We start from the raw sequence: 25,268 nt of genomic DNA on the forward strand, positions 1-25,268 counted from the left end.
AATTTGGATTATACAGATTTTAACTACTTCTTTCAAGTGATAATATTTAAGCTAAAACCTGAGAATAAAAAGATCTAGCTTTTCATACAATACAGAAAGGTTCTTCTTTTAGGAAAAAACCCCACTATGTTCAAGGACCCTAATATATGAGCAAGATCTTGGCATTTAGAAGAAACCTATGAATTGGATGAAATGAAAAACTGAAAAGTAGGAATCTGGATGAAGTACAAAAGGAAGAAAGACTAATGTGAGATGTGGCTGAAAGAGAAGGATATGTGAAACTGTACAGGTCTTTATTAGTAATGATGAGGAACATAGGTCTTAGTCCAAATACACCAGAAAAGTAGGGAGAGTTGGAAACTGAAAGACATGTTAAGAGATGACTTTGGTTTCTATGTAGCTAACAGAGTGTAGGAGATTAAGAATTAAAGTAGGTTGACTAAGGATGAGCCTTGGAAAATACAGTAGGTAAGAAAATATGTGGATCTGGCTAGACTGGGGACATTGAAAATCAAAATAAGTGGAGGAAATTACAGATAATTTGGAACCAAAATATTTTTTAAATGAATGTTGAATTGGATATTGTCAGAATATTGAGGAAGGACCAAAAAGGACTTATAAGCTTCTAGCATGGCTGGCAGTGCCACTTACTGACATACGGGAAACCAGGACATGTTATATCTGAGTTATTCGAGTGCTATTGTCATGTAAATCATCAACTCCCAGAACAAAGGTCTGGGCCAAACTCTAAAACTGGAAATGATTAGCTCTTTAGCAGTGTTTAGAGCTTAGAGACAGTATGTGTGTAGAGAGAAAAGAAGAGCAATTAGGATGGAACCCTTAGAAACATCAATATTTAAAAGTTGGGAAGAGAAACACAAACAAATAAATTGTTCTATTAATAGCGGGAAAATGAAGCTCAGGGTAGGTGCAAGGGAGTGCTAAAGATGAACTATGGCATTTGAACATGGAAACTGAAGGCAAGAGAGTACTGATGGATTGTGAGGGAGCAGCAATAGCTGTGGCCTAAGAAGAGTCTCAATAAAAATGAAGGATTGTAGGAATGAACATATCTGAGCCAATGAGCTAGCAAGGAGTGATGTCCAGGAGGCAGAGTATTTGCATCTAGATCCTGGTGGTACATACCCTTATAGAGAATGTTTCAGATTTGATGACAATAAACTGGGGGAAAGAAAAAAAGTAATGGAAATAAAGATGTCAAAAAATGGGGAACAGAGGTTTTTAACAGTCTTTTCATGTGAATGTTGAGCCACTAAAATGATGGCTGAACTTGCCTGAAGATGATAGTGAGCAAAGATCTAAAGCCTTAAATAAATGACAAGAGGCCAGGTGCGGTGGCTCATGCCTGTAATCCCAACACTCTAGGAGGCTGAGGTGGGTGGATCACCTGAGGTTAGAAGTTCGAGACCAGCCTGGCCAACATGGTGAAACCCCATCTCTACTAAAAATACAAAAAATAGCTGGGTGTGGTGACGTGCACCTTTAATCCCAGTTACTCAGGAGACTAAGGCAGGAGAATCCTCTGAAACCGGGAGGAGGAAGTTGCAATGAGCCAAGATCACACCATTACACTCGAGCCTGGGCAACAAAGCAAGACTCCATCTCAAAAAAAAAGAAAAGAAAAAAAAGAAAAAGAAAAAAGAAAATAAAAAGATAAGAGTGCCCAGGAAGGAGGTAAGGAGGTTTGCTGATAATGGCAGTACCAAAGGGGCATGGCCGATTTTTCCAAGGGGTTTGAGTTTCAAAGGAACAGTATAATTTGCAAGAATGGGGGAAATTGACAGTCTGGAAGTTGTAATGGGAACCAAGAACAACCACCTGGTCTTCCAGCCATAGGTATGTGGAGGGTGAGAAAAAAATCTGTCTCAATGTATAAAAGCTAGAGGAAAAATTGTACTTTGGTATCAACCAAGTTTTGTTCTAAAATAATTACAAAGCAATATGGAACTTAGCAACAGTCAATTTTGACAGTTTCCTGCAGGTTAGTAAATACTGCAAAAAATTAAGATTTAACACAAAAGTAGAGAAAAATTTTAATGGCATAGCACCTTTCTTCACAATTCCTTAAACCAAATAATTCCGTTCTTCTAAATCTCTCTTTATACTGTCAACTAGGCTTCTTATTCAATGAACAGTTTGTCTACTAAAACACACACACACACACACACACACACACACACACACACACGTCTTATCCAGCTCCAGATCTCATTTTTGAAGGTACATTGAAAGTACAAAGATCCTTCTATAATCATCAGCTATGGAGATTGGGAGCAATCGGAACAAGTCTTCTTGGAAAAGAAGCTCCCTGTGTACAAGAAAAAAGAGAAAGAGTCCAACTCTGGGGACGGACTTGGCTGGGTCGTCACTATGACCCGGCAGGAACTCGGGCAGCACCGGGACTGACACACTCTGTTACAGGAAACGGGCACCACACGCGTGTGAGCCTCAGTTCTCAGCGGCCTGGCCAAGGCCTAGCGTCTGGGTAAGAGTTCACTGACTCGAATTAAATGTTGTGACGGTGAAGTAGTTGTTAAAACGAAATCTATTTACAGAGAAATAAGCAGACATAATGTCTGCACTATAGATAGGTATATACCCGCTCTTTGCAAAAACAGTTTGTACCTTTGAAATGCTGGTTTGCCCAGGACAGAGCTCACTTAAAAAGAAGCCGGGCGCGGTGGCTCAGGCCTGTAATCCCGGCACTTTGGGAGGCCGAGGCGGGTGGATCGCGAGGTCAGGAGATGGAGACCATCCTGGCTAACACGGCGAAACCCCGTCTCTACTGAAAATACCAAAAAAATGAGCCGGGCGCGGTGGCGGCGCCTGTGGTCCCAGCTCCTCGGGAGGCTGAGGCAGGAGAATGGCGGGAACCCGGGGGGCGGAGCTTGCAGGGAGCCAAGATGGCGCCGCTCACTCCAGCCTGGGCCACAGAGCCAGACTCCGTCTCAAAAAAATAAAAATAAAAATAAAACAAAAGAGAGAGAGAGAAAACCATTAAAGAAAGGCTGTAATACACAGCAACACACAGACACACATACACCTGTGTGTCTGTTCTTCAGTTATCACACTTTTTCTATACAGACTCGTAACATGACAAACATGTTACCTTTTATTTTTGGAGAAACTATAAGTAGAAAGAGGAGAATTTGTTAAATCAGTATAGAATGTTCCTTGTTTAGCATAATTCTAAGTGTTTCTCATTAGAGGTCTCAGTCATCAATCTCTATTATTTGTGGCCATGCTGGCATTTGGGAAATTCCACAAGAAACTTTTAAAATGTGAATTTGGAAAAGGGAAAAGGATTGTAAAAGTGTCTTTTTTTGTTCTGCATTCTGTGTGGAACACATATTTTGTGCTACCTGCTCGTGTTAGCTTGTGATTGCCTGTGACTATGTGGAAGATATAGTTTACGCGACTATATGAGCAACAGTCTTAAAGTTAAGAAATCTAAACATTGGTTGGCTTCATTGCTAATTAGGTAAATTACCTTGTAATACTTACCTAACCTCTCAAAGATTAATTATCTTAAGTGGTACACTGAAGGTTCCATTCATATTGATTTTAGTTGACTTATCCTGCTCAAAAGTAAATTTAACAACAGAAATTATTCTAGACCTCATTATTTCAGGAGACCCCACCCCAGATTTTATTCCTAACTTCAAGAAATGCAGAGAAATTTAAAAATTGGATTTTTTCCAATTCAACAGAATATAACTGAACTAAATAGATTTATGTATAATTCATTATTTCAACCTTTAACGCTATATCCAAGCAGTTTGTTTTCACCATAAAGTGATAGCTGTTCAGGCCAATAATTAAAGAGGACCTTGATACAGAATGACAAGAGAGGATAATCGCCCTATTGTCTATCCTCCAGCTACTTTCAATGCCCTGAAGTTTTATTCACACCCAAATATTAGAATCCTATCTGAGAGAGCGTACTCAAATGATAAATCATGCTAATTTCTCACGAAAAGTGTTACAGAATAATAAATGCCTTTCTGGTCAAAGCACTGATGCTCTGGAAATAATCTTTTTCCAAATGAGGTACAGGAATTGTTACGACTATTAAAAGTTGGTATATGATATCTGCCAAGTTTGACAGAACTTCATTTAAAAATCTACTATATTAGGGCCAAGTGTAATGACTCAAATTAGTGAACTTAAAAATTGTTTTAAAATGTTTGATGGAGACATTTCAAATATTGATCTTTGATTTATCACTGTTACTTTTGCTGAATTCAATTTGCTGCCAAGATTTATTCAGATTAATCAAATGCCATAAACTCTGATACATAATGTTCCTTAACACCTTAAGAACTTTTAAACAGGTCAAATGTTGAAGATATGCTTTTAGTGAAAGTGTATCTGAGCACATGAATTCTATTTAATACAGTTTTTTAGAAGACTAACAAAGAAAGAAGATTTAGGAAATTAGGAAACATTTTTTAAACCTTCTAGAGGGAATTAAACTACTGAAAAATAATTTCAATTTGTGAATCTAAAGGCATTAATCAGAAGATAAGAAAAAAGTAACCATAAAACTTTATGGGGGTAATATTTGTTATAAGGATCGGAAAAACAACTAACAGATATTAGGCTTAATACCTGTGTGATGAAATAATCTGTACAACAAACCCGCATGACACAAGCTTACCTATGTGACAAAGCTGCACTTGTACCCCTGAACTTTAAAGTTAAAATTTAAATAAATAACGTTGTGCTATTAATTGCAAGGTGCAGGGAACTTTTAAGAATTTTATTTCTTGCAAAAGGAAATTTGATTCTTTGCTTAGGGCCTTCCTAGCAAAACCTCTATTCTTTGGATGAACTTCATACACCTACAAGATTTAAGGACCATCATATTTGTCAGATTTTTTTTTTGTTTTACTGTAAGCAGTTTACAGAATATAAAGAAAAATCTAATCCGAAGGTGTACTACAGTTTTTTATTAAAAGGAACATTTTTGTTTAGTTTTAAGAAAATATGACAAATTTAGTTTTCTGACCTATTACCAAGTTAGACATCTTGAGTGAATTGAATCTTTTTAATCCTATTTGGTTTTAATCCTATGACGCTGGAAAACTGTCAACTATCCCCCATTTTTCAACTCTGCTCCTTTCCAGTACCTCATCTATATGACTATTGTAGTACTTTTCATCTGCTTCTGCCACTACACTATGGGTGCATTACTTACCATAATGTCCCACACATAAGTAGCTGGCAAATATCTACCTAAAATAAAGAGTAGAAATTGAATTATAATTGAGTATCCATTTGCCTCATATTCTGGTGTTCAATTCAAATAACTCCAGCTACTCTCAAAACTTCAACCCTCCCTGGGAATGCTGGACCAAAATATCCCAGATTATAGCACTCTCAGGCTAAAATTATTAATGCTTCTGTAGTTTCAGAAAGAGTATCAGGTTATTCGACACAACCTTCCATGCACCATCCCAGCCTCCTATAATCAGAGGACACTTAGATGACTTTAGTAGCCTTCAAAAGATACCCTCCCCTTTTTAAATTTATTTATTTATTTATTTATTTATTTATTTATTTATTTAATGGAGACAGGGACTCATTCTGTCACCCACACTGGAGTGCAGTGGCATAATCACAGTTCACTGCAGCCTCCACCTCCCGGGCTCAGATCTTCCACCGCAGCCTCCTGAGCAGCTAGGACTACAAGCGCTAGCCACCATATCTGGCTAATGTTTGTATTTTTTGTAGAAATGGGGTTTCACCATGTTGCTCAGGCTGATCTGAAACTCCTGGGCTCAAGCAATCTGCCTGCCGGGCCTCCCAAAGTGCTGGGATTACATGAATGAACCATTGTGCCCAGCCAACCCCTCCCGTTTTTTAACCTTCATACTGTTTATATAATCATCCTTCATAAAATAGAATACTTAATTACTCAGTGATTCTCATTATTCTAATATGAAGAACTATCTTAAGAAAATAAATTCCCAATACTTCCTAGAATATCCAATTCAATTCTATACATCAAATAGAGAAAAATAAAAGCCATCTTACTGTGTTAGTTTCTTACTGCTATTATAATGAATTAACACAAACTCAGAGGCTTAAAACAACACATTTTTTTTCTTTATACTTCTGGGGGTCAGAAGTCCAAAATGGGTCTTAGTGTGCTAAAATCAAGTTATCATTAAGTCTATATTTTGTCTGCAGATTCCAGGAAATAATTCATTTTCTTCCCTTCACCAGATTTGAGAGGTCACAGGTATCCCCGAGCTCTTGGCCTCTGCCTCCATCTACGAAGCACACCACTTCAACTTCTGCTTCAGTTTCCCCAAGCTCTTCTACTCACTCTGGTCTTTCGGCCTTCCTGTTTTAAGTTTCTTTGTGACTACAGTGGGCCCACCTAGATAATTCAGGATAATCTCTCCATTTTAAAATCAAGTGATTAGCAATCTTAAATCCACCTGCAACCATAATGCTCCCATGCTGCCTAACAACATATTCAAAAAGTGATCCTACTGGGGGTCATTATTCTACCTACACACTAAGTAACGGACAAAAAGGTAAAGTTATGTATCATGCATTATCTATGGCAAGGAAATAATACATTATAATGATTTATCTAAAAAAACTATGTTAAAAGCTTTGGTCCTATTCGATTGATTAAAGTTTTAGTATATTCCAGATAAATTTCATGTCCTCAATGTTAACACATTGTGCACAGTAGATGGACTTTTAAAAACATTACTTTATAAAGGAATATTTAAGGTAATCTGGACAATAGAAAAGGAACTTTAGTTGCTATGCCACAAAAGGCCAGATTTCCGCACATTACACCGCCTACCAGTGCACACATGTGCCAGACCCCTTCCTAAAAGCCTGGTTTGTGTTTCCTACGTGCTTAGCAATCGTCTTTATTCTCATGACTGTTTATATTAAGTCCTATTTTTTAAAGCGTATCTTCATTTATTTGTTTTCCTGAGCCTACCCTTATTTCCTCCTCTGAACTGGATTTCATCTGGTATGTATTACACAGGTTTGCACACTTCATTGTACTCTACAACATCTTCTTATGTTCTGCACACAGTTATTTTTCTCCACGGTAAGGTGATAAGTGACTTCTCTGAGGACTTGCCACCTTAGTATGCAGTGGTGACATCACCTGCTGAGGCTCTGTCTGCAATGTGGAATTTAGTACGTTCCAACTTCTAGTCTAACTTGAGCTTCATAATTAAGCAGAGCTGCCTTTTGAGGGAATAGTAGGGTGTCTGCCCCTAAACGTCTGTGTAAATGCAGAAACACATTTGGAAACATAATTGACTTTTATGTACGGAAGCCAGATGCATTTCATGCCCATGCATGCTTAGGGAAGCAAGTTCATCTCATATATCACAATAAGCATCTGTTCCACTGAATTCCACTGCAGGATACTTATCACACTTAGACAACAAAACATTTAAGGAAATAAAAGTTCTTTCCAATAAAAATGTGCATCAAAAACTATGTGTATGTTTAAAAAACAAATCTTCCTGTATAAGGCCACAGGAACTACTAAAAAAAAGCATTCTTGAAATATATTTTCTGATAGGCATCTAGGCCCTTGTCTTATATAAGATTTAGGGAAAGGGATATGTGTGTCTTTATACTTATATAAAGGCTGCTTTCAACAGCAAAGGGTATGTTTGAGGTATCAATATAGTTTTGAGAATGCAAAAGTTTAAAAGAACTAATGGAATACATACTATCCAGATATGAACATGCATTTTTCATTATTTTCCTATTATCTACTCTATTAGAAACAGAAGAAAAATTATGGAAATGTCTGTTTTCCCTCACTATGAATACCTATTTATTAAAGTTAATGAATTACTATTCTTTAAACATTGTAAAAATAGACTCATAAGTGACAACTTTCAGAGAAAATAAGGGTTTTTGGATATATGTATTTACTTATAACATGGGTAAAATTAATAATATAATTTTGTTAAAATATTAACTCCATATAGATAATGCTCTCTATTGTTTTTGCATTTTGTTTAACAATAGAGAATCTAATACATTTAGTGTTCATGAGTTTCATACAGTTTCCTGTCAATGTACTTTGTCTTTTTTTGTTGGACTACTAATCATTTATTTATGATTTGTTGGAACTACTCGTATTTTAAATATGTCAAGTGAATTGCAAATACTTGCTGCTGATTTAACATTTGCTTTTTACACTTATTCATGGTATCCTCTGGAATAGAAAAGCTTTATATTTTAACAAATCCCAATCTGTAAATATTTTTTTAAAAAATTTCTGTCATTGGTTAGGGCTATGTTTGGATATTTAATTTTAACCATAATGTTGCAAGTAATATTTGTCTATGCATTTTTTCTTTATATTTTGAAAAAGTGTATTTGACATCTACTCTGAAATTAGTATTTATGAATGACATACTATAGCTTTGCGCAACTATAAAATACATATAGCCAATTATCTGAACACCATTTTATGAACTGTTTATCACTTATCCACTGATTTGAAAGACCATCTTTATCATATATCGGATTTTAGGTTTATTGAGATTATGTAACATGAAATTACTTAATTATGAAATTATGTGAATTCAAGCATGACAGTCAGCTCTGCTTCCCCACCACCACCCTGTAAAAGGGTGGATGGAAGAATTGCTACCTTGTGACTTAAGTGTATGAGTAGTATCTAACATGGTCTTGATGAAGTGGGAACTATACAGAAACTGCTTTTGGTTCTGAAATGTACTCCAGCTTTACCAATTTGTTCTACACATATACCACCAAGGGTAGAAGCTGAATTTTGCTTACAATTATATTTCTACTACTTAACATTGTGCCAGATACTGAGTAGATGCTTGGAAACATGTTGAATGATTTTACAGCTAGGTACCTCATTATCTGTTGCAGTGGTGCTACCTCACTCAGAATAATTTTAACCAGCCTTTCTCCGTCATGAATAAAACACTTGTTTACACACTTGTGCACATGCACATGTCCATAGAAACATACACACCCTTTGCAAAGACAAACTGCATTGAAAGCATGTACAAACATTATAGTATATTTGCTGATTCTGACCTGATTCTGATTCCATAGTATATATTTTCATTCTGATCACAATAACAAAAATAGAAAACTATAAGTGTGAAGCTGGAAGATGCAGAACATGAAAGATCAAAGTACCAATTTTTTTCTATTATCTTTAGTTGGCTGCTGATGAAATCAGAAAAGTAATGGACGTAAAAATGAAAGTATGCAGTGTGTGTTTGTGTGTGTATGTATGTATATCATATGCACTCATTTTCATGATGTACGTATGGAATTTCATAACCAGCCAAACTAAGCTTCATAAGTGAATGAGAAATAAAATCCTTTACAGATAAGCAGATGCTGAGAGATTTAGTCACCACCAGACCTGCCTTACAAGAGCTCCTAAAGGAAACACTAAATATGGAAAGCAAAAACCAGTACCAGCCACTGCAAAAACACACCAAAATATAAAAACCAATGAAACTAGGAAGAAACTGCTTCAACTAACGTGCAAAATAACCACCTGCATCATGATGACAGGATCAAATTCACACATTACAATATTAACCGTAAATCTATATGGGCTAAATGTCCCAATTAAAAGACATAGACTGGCAAATTGGATAAAGAGTCAATACCCATAAGTGTTCTGTATTCAGGAGACCCATCTCACTTGCAAGGACACACAGGCTCAAAATAAAGGGATGGAGGAAGATCTACCAAGCAAATGGAAAATAAACAAAAACAACAACAACAAAAAGGCAGGGGTTGCAATCCTAGTCTCTAATAAAACAGACTTTAAACCAACAAAGATAAAAAAAGACAAAGAAGGGCATTACATAGTAGTAAAGGGATCAATGCAACAAGAAGAGCTAACTATCCTAAATATATATGCACCAAATACAGGAGCATCAGGATTCATGAAACAAGTTCTTAGAGACCTACAAGGAGACTTAGACTCCCACACAATAATAGTGGGAAACTTCAACAACCCACTATCAATATTAGACAGATCAACAAGACAGGAAATTAACAAGGATATTCAGGACTTGAACTCAGCCCTGGTCCAAGCAGACCTCATAGATATCTACAGAACTCTCCACCCCAAATCAACAGAATATACATTATTCTCAGTACTGCATAGCACTTATTTTAAAATCAACCACATAATTGGAAGTAAAACACTCCTCAGCAAAGGCAAAAGAATGAAAATAATAATCTCTCAAACCACAGTGTAATCAAATTAGAACTCAGAATTAAGAAACTCACTCAAAACTGCACAACTACATAGAAACTGAACAACCTGCTTCTGAATGACTACTGGGTAAATAGCAAAATTAAGGCAGAAATAAATAAGTTTGTTGAAACCAATGAGAACAAAGACACAACGTACCAGAATCTCTGGGACACAGGTAAAACAGTGTTTAGAGGGAAATTTATAGGATTAAATGCCCACATCAGAAAGTGGGAAAGATCTAAAATAGATACCCTAATATCACAATCAAAAGAAGCAAAGGCAAACAAATTCAAAACCTAGCATAAGACAAGAAATAACTAAGATCACAGCAGAACTGAATGGGAGAGAAACACGAAAAAACCTTCAAAAAAATCAATGAATCCAGGAGTGGGTTTTTTTGAAAAGATTAACAAAATAGATAGACCAGTAGCCAGACTAATAAGGAAGAAAAGAGAGAAAAATCAAATAGACACATTAAAAAACGATAAAGGGGATATCACCACTGATCCCACAGAAAAACAAACTATTATCAGAGAATACTGTAAACACCTCTACACAAATAAACTAGAAAATCTAGAAGAAATGGATAAATTCCTGGACACATACACCCTCCCAAGACTAAACCTGGAAGAAGTCAAATCCCTGAATAGACCAATAACAATTTCTGAAATTGAGGCAGTAATTACTAGCCTACCAACCAAAAAAAGACCAGGACTAGATGTATTCACAGCCGAGTTCTATCAGAGGTACAAAGAGGAGCTGGTACCATTCCTTCTGAAACTATTCCAAACAATAGAAAAAGAGGGACTCCTCCCTAACTCATTTTATGAGGCCAGCATCATTCTGATTCCAAAACCTGGCAGAGACACAATAAAAAAAGAAAATTTCAGGCCAATATCACTGATGAACATCAACGCGAAAATCCTGAATAAAATACTGGCAAGTGAATCCAGCAGCACATCAAAAAGCTTATCCACTACGATCAAGTTGGCTTCATGCCTGGCATGCAAGGCTGGTTCAACATAGGCAAATCAATAAACGTAATCCATCACTTAAACAGAACCAATGACAAAAACCACATGATTATCTCAATAGATGCAGAAAAGGCCTTTGATAAAATTCAACACCCCTCATACTAAAAACTCTCAATAAACTAGGTATTGATGGAACATATCTCAAAATAATAAGAGCTATTTATGACAAATGCATAGCTAATATCATGCTAAATGGCCGAAAGCTGGAAGCATTCCCTTTGAAAACTGGCACAAGAGAAGGATGCTCTCTCTCCCCACTCTTATTTCACATAGTAGAAGTTCTGGCCAGGGCAATCAAGCAAGAGAAAGAAACAAAAGGTATTCAAATAGGAAGAGAGGAAATCAGATTGCCTCTGTTTGCAGATGACATGATTGTATATTTACAAAATGCCGCCACCTCAGTCCAAAAATTCCTTAACCTGATAAGCAACTTCAGCAAAGTCTCAGGATATAAAATTAATGTGCAAAAATCACAATCATTCCTATACACCAATAATAGACAAGCAGAGAGTCAAATCATGAGTGAACTCCCATTCACAATTGCTATAAAGAAAACAAAATACCTAGGAATACAATGTACAAGGGACATGAAGGACCTCTTCAAGGAGAACTACAAACCAGTGCTCAAGGAAATGACAGGAGACAAACATATAGAGAAACATTCCATCCTCATGGATAGGAAGACTCAATATTGTGAAAATGGCCATATTGTCCAAAGTAATTTATAGATTCAATGCTATTCCCATCAAGCTACCGTTGACTTTCTTCACAGAACTAGAAGAAAACTACGTTAAATTTCATATGGAAGCAAAAAGGAGCCTGAGGAGCCAAGACTAACCTAAGCAAAAAGAACAAAGCTGGAGGCATCACGCTGTCTGACTTCAAACTATACTACAAAGCTACAGTAACCAAAACAGCATGGTGCTAATACAAAAACAGATATATAGACAGAAACAGAACAGAGACCTCAGAAATAACACCACACATTTACAACCATCTGATCTTCAACAAACCTGACAAGAGCAAGCAATGGGGAAAGGATTCCCTATTTAATAAATGGTGCTGGGAAAACTGGTGAGCCATATGCAGAAAAGAGAAACTGGACCCTGTCCTTACACCTTACAAAATAATTAACTCAAGATGGATTAAAAACATAAATGTAAAACCTAAAACTATAAAAACCCTAGAAAAAAACCTAGGCAATATGATTCAGGACATAGGTGTGGGCAAAGACTTCATGACTAAAACACCAACAGCATTTGAAACAATAGCCAAAACTGATAGATGGAATCTAATTAAACTAAAGTGCTTCTGCTCAGTAAAATAAAGTATCACCAGAGTGAATAGGCAACCTACGAAATATGAGAAAAATTTTTCAGTCTATCCATCTGACAAAGGTCTAATATCCAGAATCTAGAAGGAACTCAAACAAATTTACAAGAAAAAAACAACCCCATCAAAAAGTAGGCAAAGGATATGAACTGACACTCCTCAAAAGAAGACGTGTATGCGGCCAATAAACATATGAAAAAAAGTTCATTATATCATTGGTCATTACAGAAATGCAAATCAAAACCACAATGACATACCATCTCACACCAGTTAGAATGGTGATCATTAAAAAGTCTGGAAACAACAGATGCTGGAGAAGATGCAGAGAAATAGGAACACTTTTATACTGTTGGTGGGAGTGTAAAATAGTTCAACCATTGTGGAAGACAATGTGGTGATTCCTCAAGGATATAGAACCAGAAATACCATTTGACCCAGCAATCCCATTACTGGGTATATAACCAAAGGATTATAAATCATTCTACTATAAAGACACACGTACACATATGTTTATTGTGGTGCTATTTACAATAGCAAAGACTTGGAACCAATATAATGCCCTCAATGATAGACTGGATGAAGAAAATGTGGCACATATTCACTATGGAATACTACACAGCCATAAAAAAGGATGAGTTCATGTCCTTTGTAGATGGATGAAGCTGGAAACCATCATCCTCAGCAAACTAACACAGGAGCAGAAAACTAAACACTGCATGTTCTCACTCATAAGTGGGAGCTGAACAATGAGAACATGTGGACACAGGGAGAGGAACATCACACACTGGGGCCTGTCGGCAGATGGGAGGAAAGGGGAGGGAGAGTATTAGGACAAATAGCTAATGCATGCAGAGTTTAAAACCTAGATGACGGGTTGATAGGTGCAGCAACTATCATGGCACATGTATACCTATGTAACAAACCTGCATGTTCAGCACATGTATCCCAGAACTTAAAGTAAAAGTTAAAAAAATGAAAGTATAAAATATGTGTGCGTGCATATATATATATATATATATATATAAACATGCCCTCATTTGCATGATGTACATATATGCCATCAGTTTTGTATTTGTAACACATATATGTACATGCATATACAACAGAGGTGTTTTGCATAATACTTTCATTTATATTCATTTCATAAGCTAAGAACTAAAGAAAATTTAAATCAAAATCAATTATTCATTTACAGGTGTTTTTAACCATTATTTTCAGTTTTATGCCTCCTTTTATTGCCATTTTGTGATTTTTTTGCCATAAATTATACATATTTGGAACAATCACTTTAAGAAATTCAATCTTTGAGTAAGATCTCTAAGATTGATTTTGTATGAATATGTGTGTCGGCACACACTTGACAAAGAAAGTTCTGTTATAAATATATGTGTACACTTATCAAAATAATTCACAGAAAATCTCTGAATAAAATTATCTATACACTTTTTCTGTCAATAAAAGCAATATAGTACAATTCTTGATAGTAAACCCGTTTGTTTTCATTCTGTGGCCTACCATCTGAGCTGCCATGTTGGTATAACACATTGATCATTTGATATTTTACCATGGCAAATAATAGTGCTCCCCCAAAACAATAAATAAATAAATCAGTGAGTTTCAAGAAAATAATTTTTTTGATGGATCAGATGATTTGAAGTCTTTAGTTTGTTCTCCAGCAAGGTGAAAGAAAAAAGCTGTTAGTTTGTTCTCTATCAAGGTGAAAGAAGATGAAAACTAAAGTTCTCAAGGCCAGTGCGTAACAATAATGGGGCTGTGTTCTGTCCATCAATCACCATTATCAGATATCTTGATACCTATGTTGCCAAATATTTCATGTACTGCTTTAGTGGTGATTAATCAATGTGCCATGGCACTGAAACTGAAATGAGACTTTGTAGTACAAATGATATTCAAAAGCGTTTTGAAAATTTATCATCTCTACAGATACAGATAAAAAAACATCATCTATATCTATCTAACTGTCCGGAGCTGCGCGCCCCGGCCATAGCAAATAATAATTAATGATTAAACGCCGGAGCTCTATTCCTTTCCACCTTCTACCTCCTCCCTAGATTTGTTGTTTCCCTTTTGTATCAATACCTCATAATAGATGGCGCTCTTCCTGCTTCTTCTTCACTTGTTCCCCCCCCCCCCCCCCCCCCCCGCGACGACGAAAATTGTTACTTTGTAGCACAGGCACCATCCCGTGCCCGGGAAAATTACCAACTGACAGCTCAGGTGCAACATGACCTTCGACCAGAGAAACCAATACCTACTTGGTCACGCCCTCTGCGATGAGATCATCTCCGCCTCTGGCCCAACCCCTTCCCCTCCAAGTGTATATAAGGCACTGCATTACCGCCATTAAACGAGACTTGATCAGAGCACTGTCTTGTCTCCATTTCTCGTGTCTCTTGTTCCCCAAATTCCCACCCCCTCCTCCAGGGCCTGCTCTGACTATCCCGCGGGCCGGGATATCTAACGATACTGTTTTTATAAATGTTACCTATCCAAATCTTGGTTTTATTTACTTAATATTTAGAAAACATGATTTTAGTAAAAATTGTTCATATTTTCTTAATGTAGTATGTGAAATTACTATGTAATTATACAAGAAATATGCTAGACACCTGAATATACAAATAGGCCAGCAAAGGTAGCAAAAGGTGCCTTTCAGTGTTATTATCTCCCCTATAATCTTCACCAACACCAGCCACTCTTCTCTGTGCATCAGTGATGTATGTTACCTAAACCAAGTCCTGTGCAAACGTCACCTCAACATAAGCCCTCTCGTCTCGTCTTCTTATCAGAATGCAGCTTGAAAGCCCGACAGGGAGTTCTGGAACCACCACTGAAAAATACACACTTGTTGCAAGTATTGAAAAGTCTCATATTGCAAATTCAGAATTCACAGTATTGAAAAAATTAATATATTTTTTAAAAAGTTACAATACTGTGAACTGTCTAAAATGAATTATGCTGGGATCAGATGACTCTCTTCATTCCAGCCTATCTTATATTTTCTCATTATTTTCTCCACATAGTCACGACTAACAACAACAGACTCATTATAACATTTCATTATTGGCTATTTTATAACAAATGATCTCAATAGCATTTCTGAACCCTCTGCTCTTCTAGTTTTACATAATTCTTGAATTTTTGAATGAGTTAGTTTTTGATTGAAAAAGACTTGACTCTTACGCTTAGAAAAGCCATCTTTCTTTCTGTAAGCTTTCTATCTTCTATAAGCTTTACATGTTCCATAAGCAAACATTCACTGGTTTTGTGATCAAACTGGAGAGGCAAATTCAGTTAATAATAACAGCAACATCATTAATCATCCTCAAATCTAGTGTTATGGATAATATGATTCCCACGAGGAGAGACAGTTGGTTGCATGAGCGACAGAGAAAGACAATCAACAGTCTCATACTCGTACCAAGATATGTCCACACACACTTGTTTCCACAGTCAAAGTAATGCCATATGTCCCCAGTGACGTGGGTGGGTGAAAGGAACAGTTGGCCTGCTAATGAGGGCCATATGTACACGCAGTCTATCGTACCATCCTTCTAACTTACGATGGCTGAAAACTCAGTTGAAGTGCTTGCTCTGAGGAATAGCATGACTGGAGGAGGAGGGGCTTCCTTAATAGCAGGAAAGGACCATTTATTGTACAACTACTGTCTCTCTGAAACTGGGAGCTAAAAATATGCATGTACGTTACTCATTCGCATGAAGAGTTACTTAAGCATCAGTAGAGTTCTTTATTCCAGTTTCATCTTATTTCACTAAATTCATTTGCCTTTATGTGCAAAGGGATTTTTGGCCCTTTTCAGAAATTACTTTTCATAATCAATCTTGTTAATTTGATGTTCATTTACATCAACCTCTCTTATTTTTAGCTTGATCTTCAGAAAATTTATACTTTCTTTGACATTGTTAAATGTTACAATATTAAAAGAAATGAAAAAGACTTAAAAACTTAGAATATTTGGATGAAGGTTTCTGTACTTACTGCACTACTGTTCCAAAGTAAAAGAAAAACAAAGATTTTTAAAATGATTATAGCAGCTTTGTATCTCAATCAGGGTTTCCTTTGAAATTTCTACAACTGCAAACACTATTCAGCAATTTGCACTGATTATAAAATTTATGGTTTTAAGGTCAATTGTAATACTATGATCAGATAATATAATTTACTTTACTCTTAATGGCTTCATTTTGACAAATGAGGGAGCTTTTAGGAAGGACAATGCTCCCTGCACAACAACTAGTAAAGCATGTCACATCCATTTACAATATAATTTTAAGAAAAATGAAGGACAAACTACTTATGAGGCAGCAATAATTCATTTGCATTAAATTAATTTGAACAGGGCATTTAAAGTTCTCTCTGGCAACAATGGAATAAAGGGGAAAATGAATCTATCTTATGCAATGGTCCTCTTCCAGGTTCCAGAAAGATTTGAAAGGCTGACATGACCATTGCTAAATTTCTTCTAGAAGTTTATGATTAGTATCATAGATATAACTCATGAGATAAAATATTCACAATGAATGTTTGTGAACTGCATCAATTACTATGGAGCTACTGTCTAACATCCCTTTGAAAATGTATGTTCTGCAAAGGTTAAGAAACGACCAATCTTTCCGTGCTTTCTTACATGGATGAGGTTTTGTAAACAAGAACTAAGCTTCACAAATAAGCACTATGGAGGATAATGTTCGAATTTAAACCTAAGTAATCCAGGTGTTGGCCTTGATAAATAATGGGTTTAATTAATATTTTTGACCCGAGCAGTGCAAATGCTTTTACTTATATTTTACTAAAGTTAGATTTGACAAATCTAAGGGTATTTAATTTATCAGTGTCTGTTGTCAGATGAAAACTTCCCCATCAATACCTTCTAATGGTTCAAAAATAAGTTGTTACCCCCACAGATACACTGTGTTTCCACGTGTAAGCAAGCACATTAATTTCAGGGTCTCAAGGCACAAAAATATTATTACCACTTGTGATAGGATGCATACCAGTCCCAAAAGATGTTCTTGGCCTAATCTCCAGGCCCTGGGAATGTACTGCCTTACATAGCCAAAGGGACTTGTAGATATGATTAAGTTAAGGATCTTGAGACAAGGTGATTATCCCAGATCATCCATGTGAGTCCGAAGTTATCACAGGAGTCCTTAGATGAAGCAGAGAGGAGGACTCAAAGTTGAAGGAAGAGGCTATGCGGAAACAGAAACAGAAATAAAAGCAATGCACCTTGAAAATGGAGGAATGGGTCAAAAGACAATGAAGACAGGTGCCACTAGGAGCAGAAAAAGGCAAGAGAATGGATTCTTCCCTCAGCACCTGGAGAAGGAACCAACACCGCAGACACATTGGCTTAGCCTAATTACAGTGATTTTGGACTTCTGACCTTTGAAACTGTAAGACAGTAAATATGCGTTGTTTTAAGTGATTAAACGTGCGGTAATTTGTTAGCGCAGCAGCAATACAACTAACACACCACTACAATAAGAAAAGGAAATAAACTACAATAGTAACAAACCTAAGGGGTTCCAGAAAAGAGAAATGAAGTGGTAACCTCAGTCACAGGATTGACATTAGTAACTGTGTTACATGTTACTCGCTTACCCCTTCAATCATGTTATTGCTGTAATTATCATTATCGTCCAATCAATATGCTTACACCATTATGTGTAACTTAGAGATGAAACTTTTTTTCTATTCCACCCTTCCCATAATTCCATGCAGCTACCCCTAAGCACCCGTGTATCTGACAGAGCTAATATTTTCATGGAAAAATCTTCCATGTTAAGCAGAAAGTTTACATCTAAAATTAAATTCTTTTAAGCCAGTCTTGGGACAATACCTAGAAAATTCAAACACTACTTCTCAAGAATACCACTAGCAGTGAGTTTGTGATGCTACCTTCCGCCAACTGAATCAAAGTTAATTTTAAAGATTTTCAAAGCAATATTTTTAAAAATTGTGTACATATTTTTCCTCTTGGTAAAAATAAACCATTTCTCAACCCTCCATTATATTTATGTTAATTACATGAAGTCCATACATGAATTATCATACCACAAATAGAGAACTATTTAAATAGGAAAATCTCACTTGGTGCTGACAGAATGACAGCATAAAACTGTTAAGCGTGGGGAGAAGTAAGTTGTTTGTAGTGTAAATATTTCCCTTTTCTTATCAAAATTTGTCCTGTGATCTAGCACTCTTCTCTCCACATGCTTAAGTACAGCAAAAGTTATAAAAATACTCATTCTAGTTTTCTATACTTTAATGGTTGCAGAACATTAGAAGAGAAGTTGGAGATGGGAATGTTTTGTGCAAGACTGACATTGCATTTGAGGGGAAAATAAAATCTTGGACATAATATGTGGGATATCTCCACAGTAATATATGGGAGGGCAAGAAAAAATACTATCAAATTTCTACCATGTGCTGAGTATATATAAATAAATTTATGTATAAATAAATATCTAGCCTTTTTAATGTACTAACAACCACTCTTCATAGCAGGCATTCTATTCCCAGTTTGTAGATAAGAAACAAGGCTTCAGAAAGGAATCTTCACCAATTTCACACAGTCAATAAAAGGCAGAACTAGGGCAAATATCAATAATAAAAATAACAATCTAATCCTAATTGGATCTGGCACTGCTCTAAGAAGCAAATCATTAACAAAGAATTTTGAGTTACATTCTCCTGGTCTCCCCATTTTACAAAAGAAGCAATTGAAGTAAAGAGAAGCTATACCATTTGTTTTCAAGCTCATATAGCTAACAAGAGACCATTTTAATCATGGGTCTGTGATAGATCCTGTACACAATTTCTAGCATTAGCTGAGATTTTTCTTATTAAACCCTAAGCAAGTATTTGATCCCTGGTAAGTATGCTATAATTTTTTCACTGCTCATTCTTATCACAGTTCTTCAAGAAAAGTACAGTTCAACACATTTATCCTATTTGGTTGCAAATTTTGAAACTCAAAATATATATCATACTGAACTGTTAGCTCCAGTTAGAATTTTAAAAAACTAAATTTTCGGCCGGGCGCGGTGGCTCAAGCCTGTAATCCCAGCACTTTGGGAGGCCGAGGCGGGCGCATCACGAGGTCAGGAGATCGAGACCATCCTGGCTAACACGGTGAAACCCCGTCTCTACTAAAAACACAAAAACTAGCCGGGCGCGGTGGCGGCGCCTGTGGTCCCAGCTCCTCGGGAGGCTGAGGCAGGAGAATGGCGGGAACCCGGGGGGCGGAGCTTGCAGGGAGCCAAGATGGCGCCGCTCACTCCAGCCTGGGCCACAGAGCAAGACTCCGTCTCAAAAAAAAAAAAAAAAAAAAAAAAACTAAATTTTCACTCAGTAAAAAAGTAATTGGATTGTTTTTTTGTTTTTTTGTTTTTGTTTTTTTTTTTGAGATGGAGTCTCGCTGTGTCTCCCAGGCTGGAGTGCAGAGGCGTGATCTCGGCTCCCTGCAAGCTCCGCCCCCGGGTTCCCGCCATTCTCCTGCCTCAGCCTCCCGAGGAGCTGGGACCACAGGCGCCGCCACCGCGCCCGGCTGATTTTTTGTATTTTTAGTAGAGACGGGGTTTCACCGTGTTAGCCAGGATGGTCTCCATCTCCTGACCTCGTGATCCACCTGCCTCGGCCTCCCAAAGTGCTGGGATTACAGGCTTGAGCCACCGCGCCCGGCCAGTAATTGGATTGTTTACTCCCATATCTACAATATAGCTTATAAGTGTATATTTGCATTGAAAATATAATTTTCTATAACTTTTATAATATTTAAATATTATTTAAGGTTTTAATATTTAAATGTTGAAATTTACATTTAAAAACATAGTTCAACAAGTCAGAATAATCCTTCACTTACTTATGACAAAATATTTGTTCAGTATCTTCTGTTTGTTCACTCCTGTGTAATGTATCTTATTTTAAGAATCAAAAACTTCTCTTAATGTCAATGCTATAGCCTCTTCACATTTCCTACCTATTCTTAATTACCCTTCAGGAGCAAATAAAATGAATTTATCCCAAATTTATTTGCTTTGAAACAACTTCAGCGAAAATGGTGGTTGTCAGCCGTATCTACCATTCATATATCTCCATATTTTTCTGCATTAAATTTCATCTAATACTCCCTTATGCCATTAATGTCACTGCAAAGGGAGACAGGGGATGAATCTCATAATGAACAAAGGTATGTACACTAGATCTTAGGATGTTCAATCATCTCCCTAATATATTATGTCCCATCTGAACTACTCATATTAAAATGAGCAACTACATGAACATGGTACTTTTAAGAAAGGATGTTCAAAAATTAATTCGTATATTCTACAAATTTATATCCAAGAAAGCATGACCTAATAGGCATCACACACGTGAATAAAAACTTCACTTTCAGCAATGAATGTTTATGACACTCCTTCAGCAAGAGTTGTCACCGAGCTACCCACAACTCCTTGGCATTCACTATTCTCATACATGTGGTCGGACAATGTCCAGTGATTCTGTCCAAAGGCTTTTCTGGGCCATCAGAGCTGTCTCAGCCTGTATACACAGTTATACAGAAACTCTAGAGCTTTAACGACTCTGATCACTGGAACAACCCTGTACTAACAATGCAAATTTATGGAGGAAACTTCCAAGTCCTCTAGCCCCCAGCTGGGGTAACTCTGTTACCTATTTCATATGGTCTCATAGTTCTCCAACAAAAATGATCTCGGCTTGCTCATCTTATTTCCAACTCACTACATGGCACAACTAGAAGTTGAGGAGATATTCTGCTTTAATGTATGTGCAAAGCCCTCTCGCTCAGGAATGTTTGTAGGATAATATTTCTAAATTAGGAATACAATTGGTCTTGTTCTTTCCTGAGGGATAAAATGTCATCTCTCTCCTTATCTCCCTCTCTCCCTTCTTCCTAACTCAGCTAACCCTCTATCTGAAAGAATTACAATGGAAGAAATATAGGGCATTGTTTAGCATTCTCAAGAGGATTCTTTTCCTTGGAAATGTTGAAATGACAGTGAGTATCACACATACACTGCTTGAATTATTTTTTAGGATCTGAGGGAAAAGAGAATTTTGACATTCCAGAAAATTTAAGTCATCCTTTTAATGTCAGGACGGGAAAGGAACAGGTCACATGGGCAAGAGCCATAAAACTAATTATCTTGACTCCTTCCAGAATACCTGAGCTACAAATGTACAAGGAATCCTGTAATCAGATGCAAAGTTGTCTACAATATACTTAGTTCCCCAATGTAACTATGAATTTTATGTATGTAATGTAAAAAAATTGTTTCCAAGTATTTGAGACTCCAAAAAGTTTCCCAGCTAGCATTCAATATTCTTGCTTAACTTCTCCTTATACCCCTAACCTGTGTTGAGCATGCATACACACACAACAGCACCCTCCCTCCAAAAAACTCACAAACTGTCTTTGGAATTCATTTTTTTAAGAGCTTATGTAGGATCAACTATTACCACTTAAGAAAGAAAAGGAGCAAAAAGCCTGTATTACAGGGATTTTGTTTTCTTCCTCAACTCTTGACGAAGCCTGTTTGTATCAGCCCATGTCAGACACCAAAGGACTTATCAATAAAGTGTTATGAATGTGGTCACATATGAAATGTAAGAGCATTCAGTTTCTACCTCTCCTTTTCTCATAAATCCTACATCAGATATACATTAGATATATCTGCCAATGTTTCCATGGAATCTTAAAGACTATTCACTGTGAAGCCTGGCAGTTTAGCCTGAAAGCAAGTTATGTCTGCATTTCAAGTTCACACTAGGTGGTTTAAAAATACAACTAAATGTGGCCTGCCTTTATCTTGATTATAAGACATAAATTATCCCAAGAATATTCTTAGTAAAAAATTGAGTCTCCCTGTCAATCCACTTTTATTAAGAAGGACACAGGACAGTTTTTAGGAGTTTAGGAATTATTTGGAAATTAGGAGCATCTAAATATGGAAAATAACTCCATAAAATTATAGTATATTTTATATCAAAGAGAAACCAGAAAAATAAGAAATAAAATAAAAAAGAATAAATGTTTTCAGTATTTTTTCATGTAGCATGTTCATATATAATTATTTCAGTAGTCTCAGTGTAGTGCAATTGTGGTGCAATGTGCAGTTGTTTAGGTAAAGAACTAACCTTGAAGTTAAACAGCATAGGTCTGAATTCTTTATAACATTCATGTATTTTATATGTTCCATAATAACATGCAACTTCTAAGTGTATGACATAATAATTACAGAAATCGAGGTAAAGTAACACTTCTGTGATACAGTCTCTTCATCTACAAAGTGGAATTAATATCACTTTTCTCTTTAAATTTCTATTAAAAATTGGAGAAGTAATATATGTGAAAGAACCTTACATTAAATACGCAAGTTTTATTTGTTGAATTCAAACTGTTATTAAAGAAAGAAGAAAATAAAATGTTACATTTTGATTAACCAAGTAGATACATATATCTCAATTTGAGAAACCTTTAAGCTCCCTTGACCATAAAATGACATTGGATCCTAACAGAGAATTTGGTTAATTTTGAAAGATATTTCAATTTCACACCTAAATTTGGATTCTGACATTTATTTCCTAAACTTATCGTTTGTATACTTACCTGCTATTAAATCCACAGTAGGTCATGTGACTAACCGTATGCCCACCGATTTTATTGACAGGTATTCAGTAAGGCCCGCAAAGTAAGTATTGAATTTTTTTTAAAAAAAAGACCCAAAACACAGAGAAGCAAAACACTTAGTTAATTCTTATAATCATGATGATCACAAATTAGTGCTATTAGTAAGAAAGAAACTTCTAAACCTAATAAAGTCATAATACCTCCAAGGAATTTTGTCTCTCTGATACACACACACACACACACACACACACACACACGAGATAAAAAAAAAAAAAAGAAGCAAATGTAAAAAAATAAATAAATGAAAGAAGTTCTGTGGGAAATGTCCATAATTTCATGCCCAGAATTTCTCTATCAATCCCTTTCCCCAAAGTTCTTCCCAAGAAAATAAAGTTGCGTTTCTCTCAATGTTGACTCATCACTTTTCTCATAGAATTTTCAAAAGAAATATTTCCTGTCAGTTGGCCACTTAAACTTTATGTTAAAAAAATCCAAAAAGGTATCAATTTGGCAACAAAGGATAAAGAGGAGATGAAGTGAACCAACATGGCTTTTAAGCTAAATTGCCATCACATTTCACAGGCTGTCTAGAGAGCCTGAAGTTCCCTTTAATAAGCTTATGGAGGTTACAGAGCGAAGGAACCTCAAGTTACTCTGAGGGTTTTCCCTGGTAAATTAGGTGGAAAGGAAGAGTGCCAACCCCACCCCCTAACTTAGAGACCAAGGCTGGCCCGTCCCATTCTGTGCCCAGACCTTCTCCGTCCACGCCTTTCCAATCCTTTCCTTGGCTTGGAAAACTGGGCATGAGGCAAGCAAAAGGAAGGACAGAAGGCCAAAATGGGCATCCGAGAAACCAAATTCCTGTCTTAGAAGCTTGTATAGAAACACATATAATGCGTGCCTTTGGGGACATTTCCTAAAACCCCATTGACTTCAGCTAATGCCATCCGAATGCCCCCACGCTGGCCGTGAGGATCGCAGCCACCCACCGCCCCTCCGCCCACCCCCAGCCTGTGCAGCCACCGCCGAAACCTTCCGTGAATGTGGGACACGTAAAGGCAGCAGCGCCTGGGGGAGCTGAGCAGCCTCGCCAGTTCCACGTCTCCGGTTCGAGACCCCTGGGTTCACCTCTGTGCTGAACTGAACTCACCCGGAGTCAGGCTCAGACGGCAGCCTCCCCGCAGGGGCACTGGGCAGCCCCGGGAGCTCCGCAGCGTCCGTGCGAATAACGGGCGCAGCGCCGCGGAACCGCTCCCCGGACCTGCTGCTCCGGCTGCTCCCGGATTTCTCCCACTCCGCCCGGGAGCCGTCCTTCCTTGTCTTCCCTCTTCCTCCTGCGCCTGCAGCCGCCGCGCTCGCTCCTCCTGGCGGTGGCGCAGGGCTCCTTCCGCCTCCTCCGGGCGCGAGCTGCGCGGTGCTAACGAGCGGGCTGCAGGCTCCTCCCGGCCAGGGTGCGCACAAGCCCCTCGCCAGAAACCGGACTTCCCGGAGCAGAGCTACGATGTGCCCTGTGCGGCCACTGCAGAAACGAGCTGGAGGAGGCGACCGTCTGCGCCCCTCTAGCACTAACACCTCCTAGATCACATACATAACTGGCTACTCAGCTTAACCGAGCCATCACCCCAGACTTCTTCCTAAATAGCTCCAGTAATGTACAAGCGCAGAAAAGTGAAGGAGGGGTTTGAGCACATATCTGTGTTAACAGTATTGTCTGTATGGAGATGCTAATTTGGCTAGATTCTGGGATGAAATGTTCAAGGAATGGTATATGATTCTGTCTGGTTGTTATTTTGACATATTTTGACTATACTTACAGATCTGTAACATAAACCAGCAATCTTCTAATCATGACAACACAGATTCCTAATCTAAGGCAACTGATACTTACTGAACACCAGGCTCTGTTTAATA

At 37.3% G+C, this 25,268-nt stretch overlaps 1 protein-coding gene across 1 annotated transcript in view; it reads right to left on the minus strand.

Annotated features, from left to right (window-relative positions):
* Nucleotides 1-24,958, minus strand: part of ROBO2 (roundabout guidance receptor 2) — a 1,778,513-nt gene extending 1,753,555 nt beyond the window's left edge. The window contains exon 1 of the mRNA XM_050782129.1: nucleotides 24,508-24,958. The gene's annotated coding sequence lies outside the window, so the exon portion shown is untranslated. The remainder of the gene's footprint in view (nucleotides 1-24,507) is intronic.
* Between the last annotated feature and the right edge of the window lie 310 nt (nucleotides 24,959-25,268).

This window comes from Macaca thibetana, chromosome 2 (assembly GCF_024542745.1).
Source record: "Macaca thibetana thibetana isolate TM-01 chromosome 2, ASM2454274v1, whole genome shotgun sequence".
Taxonomy (NCBI): Eukaryota; Metazoa; Chordata; class Mammalia; order Primates; family Cercopithecidae; genus Macaca; species Macaca thibetana.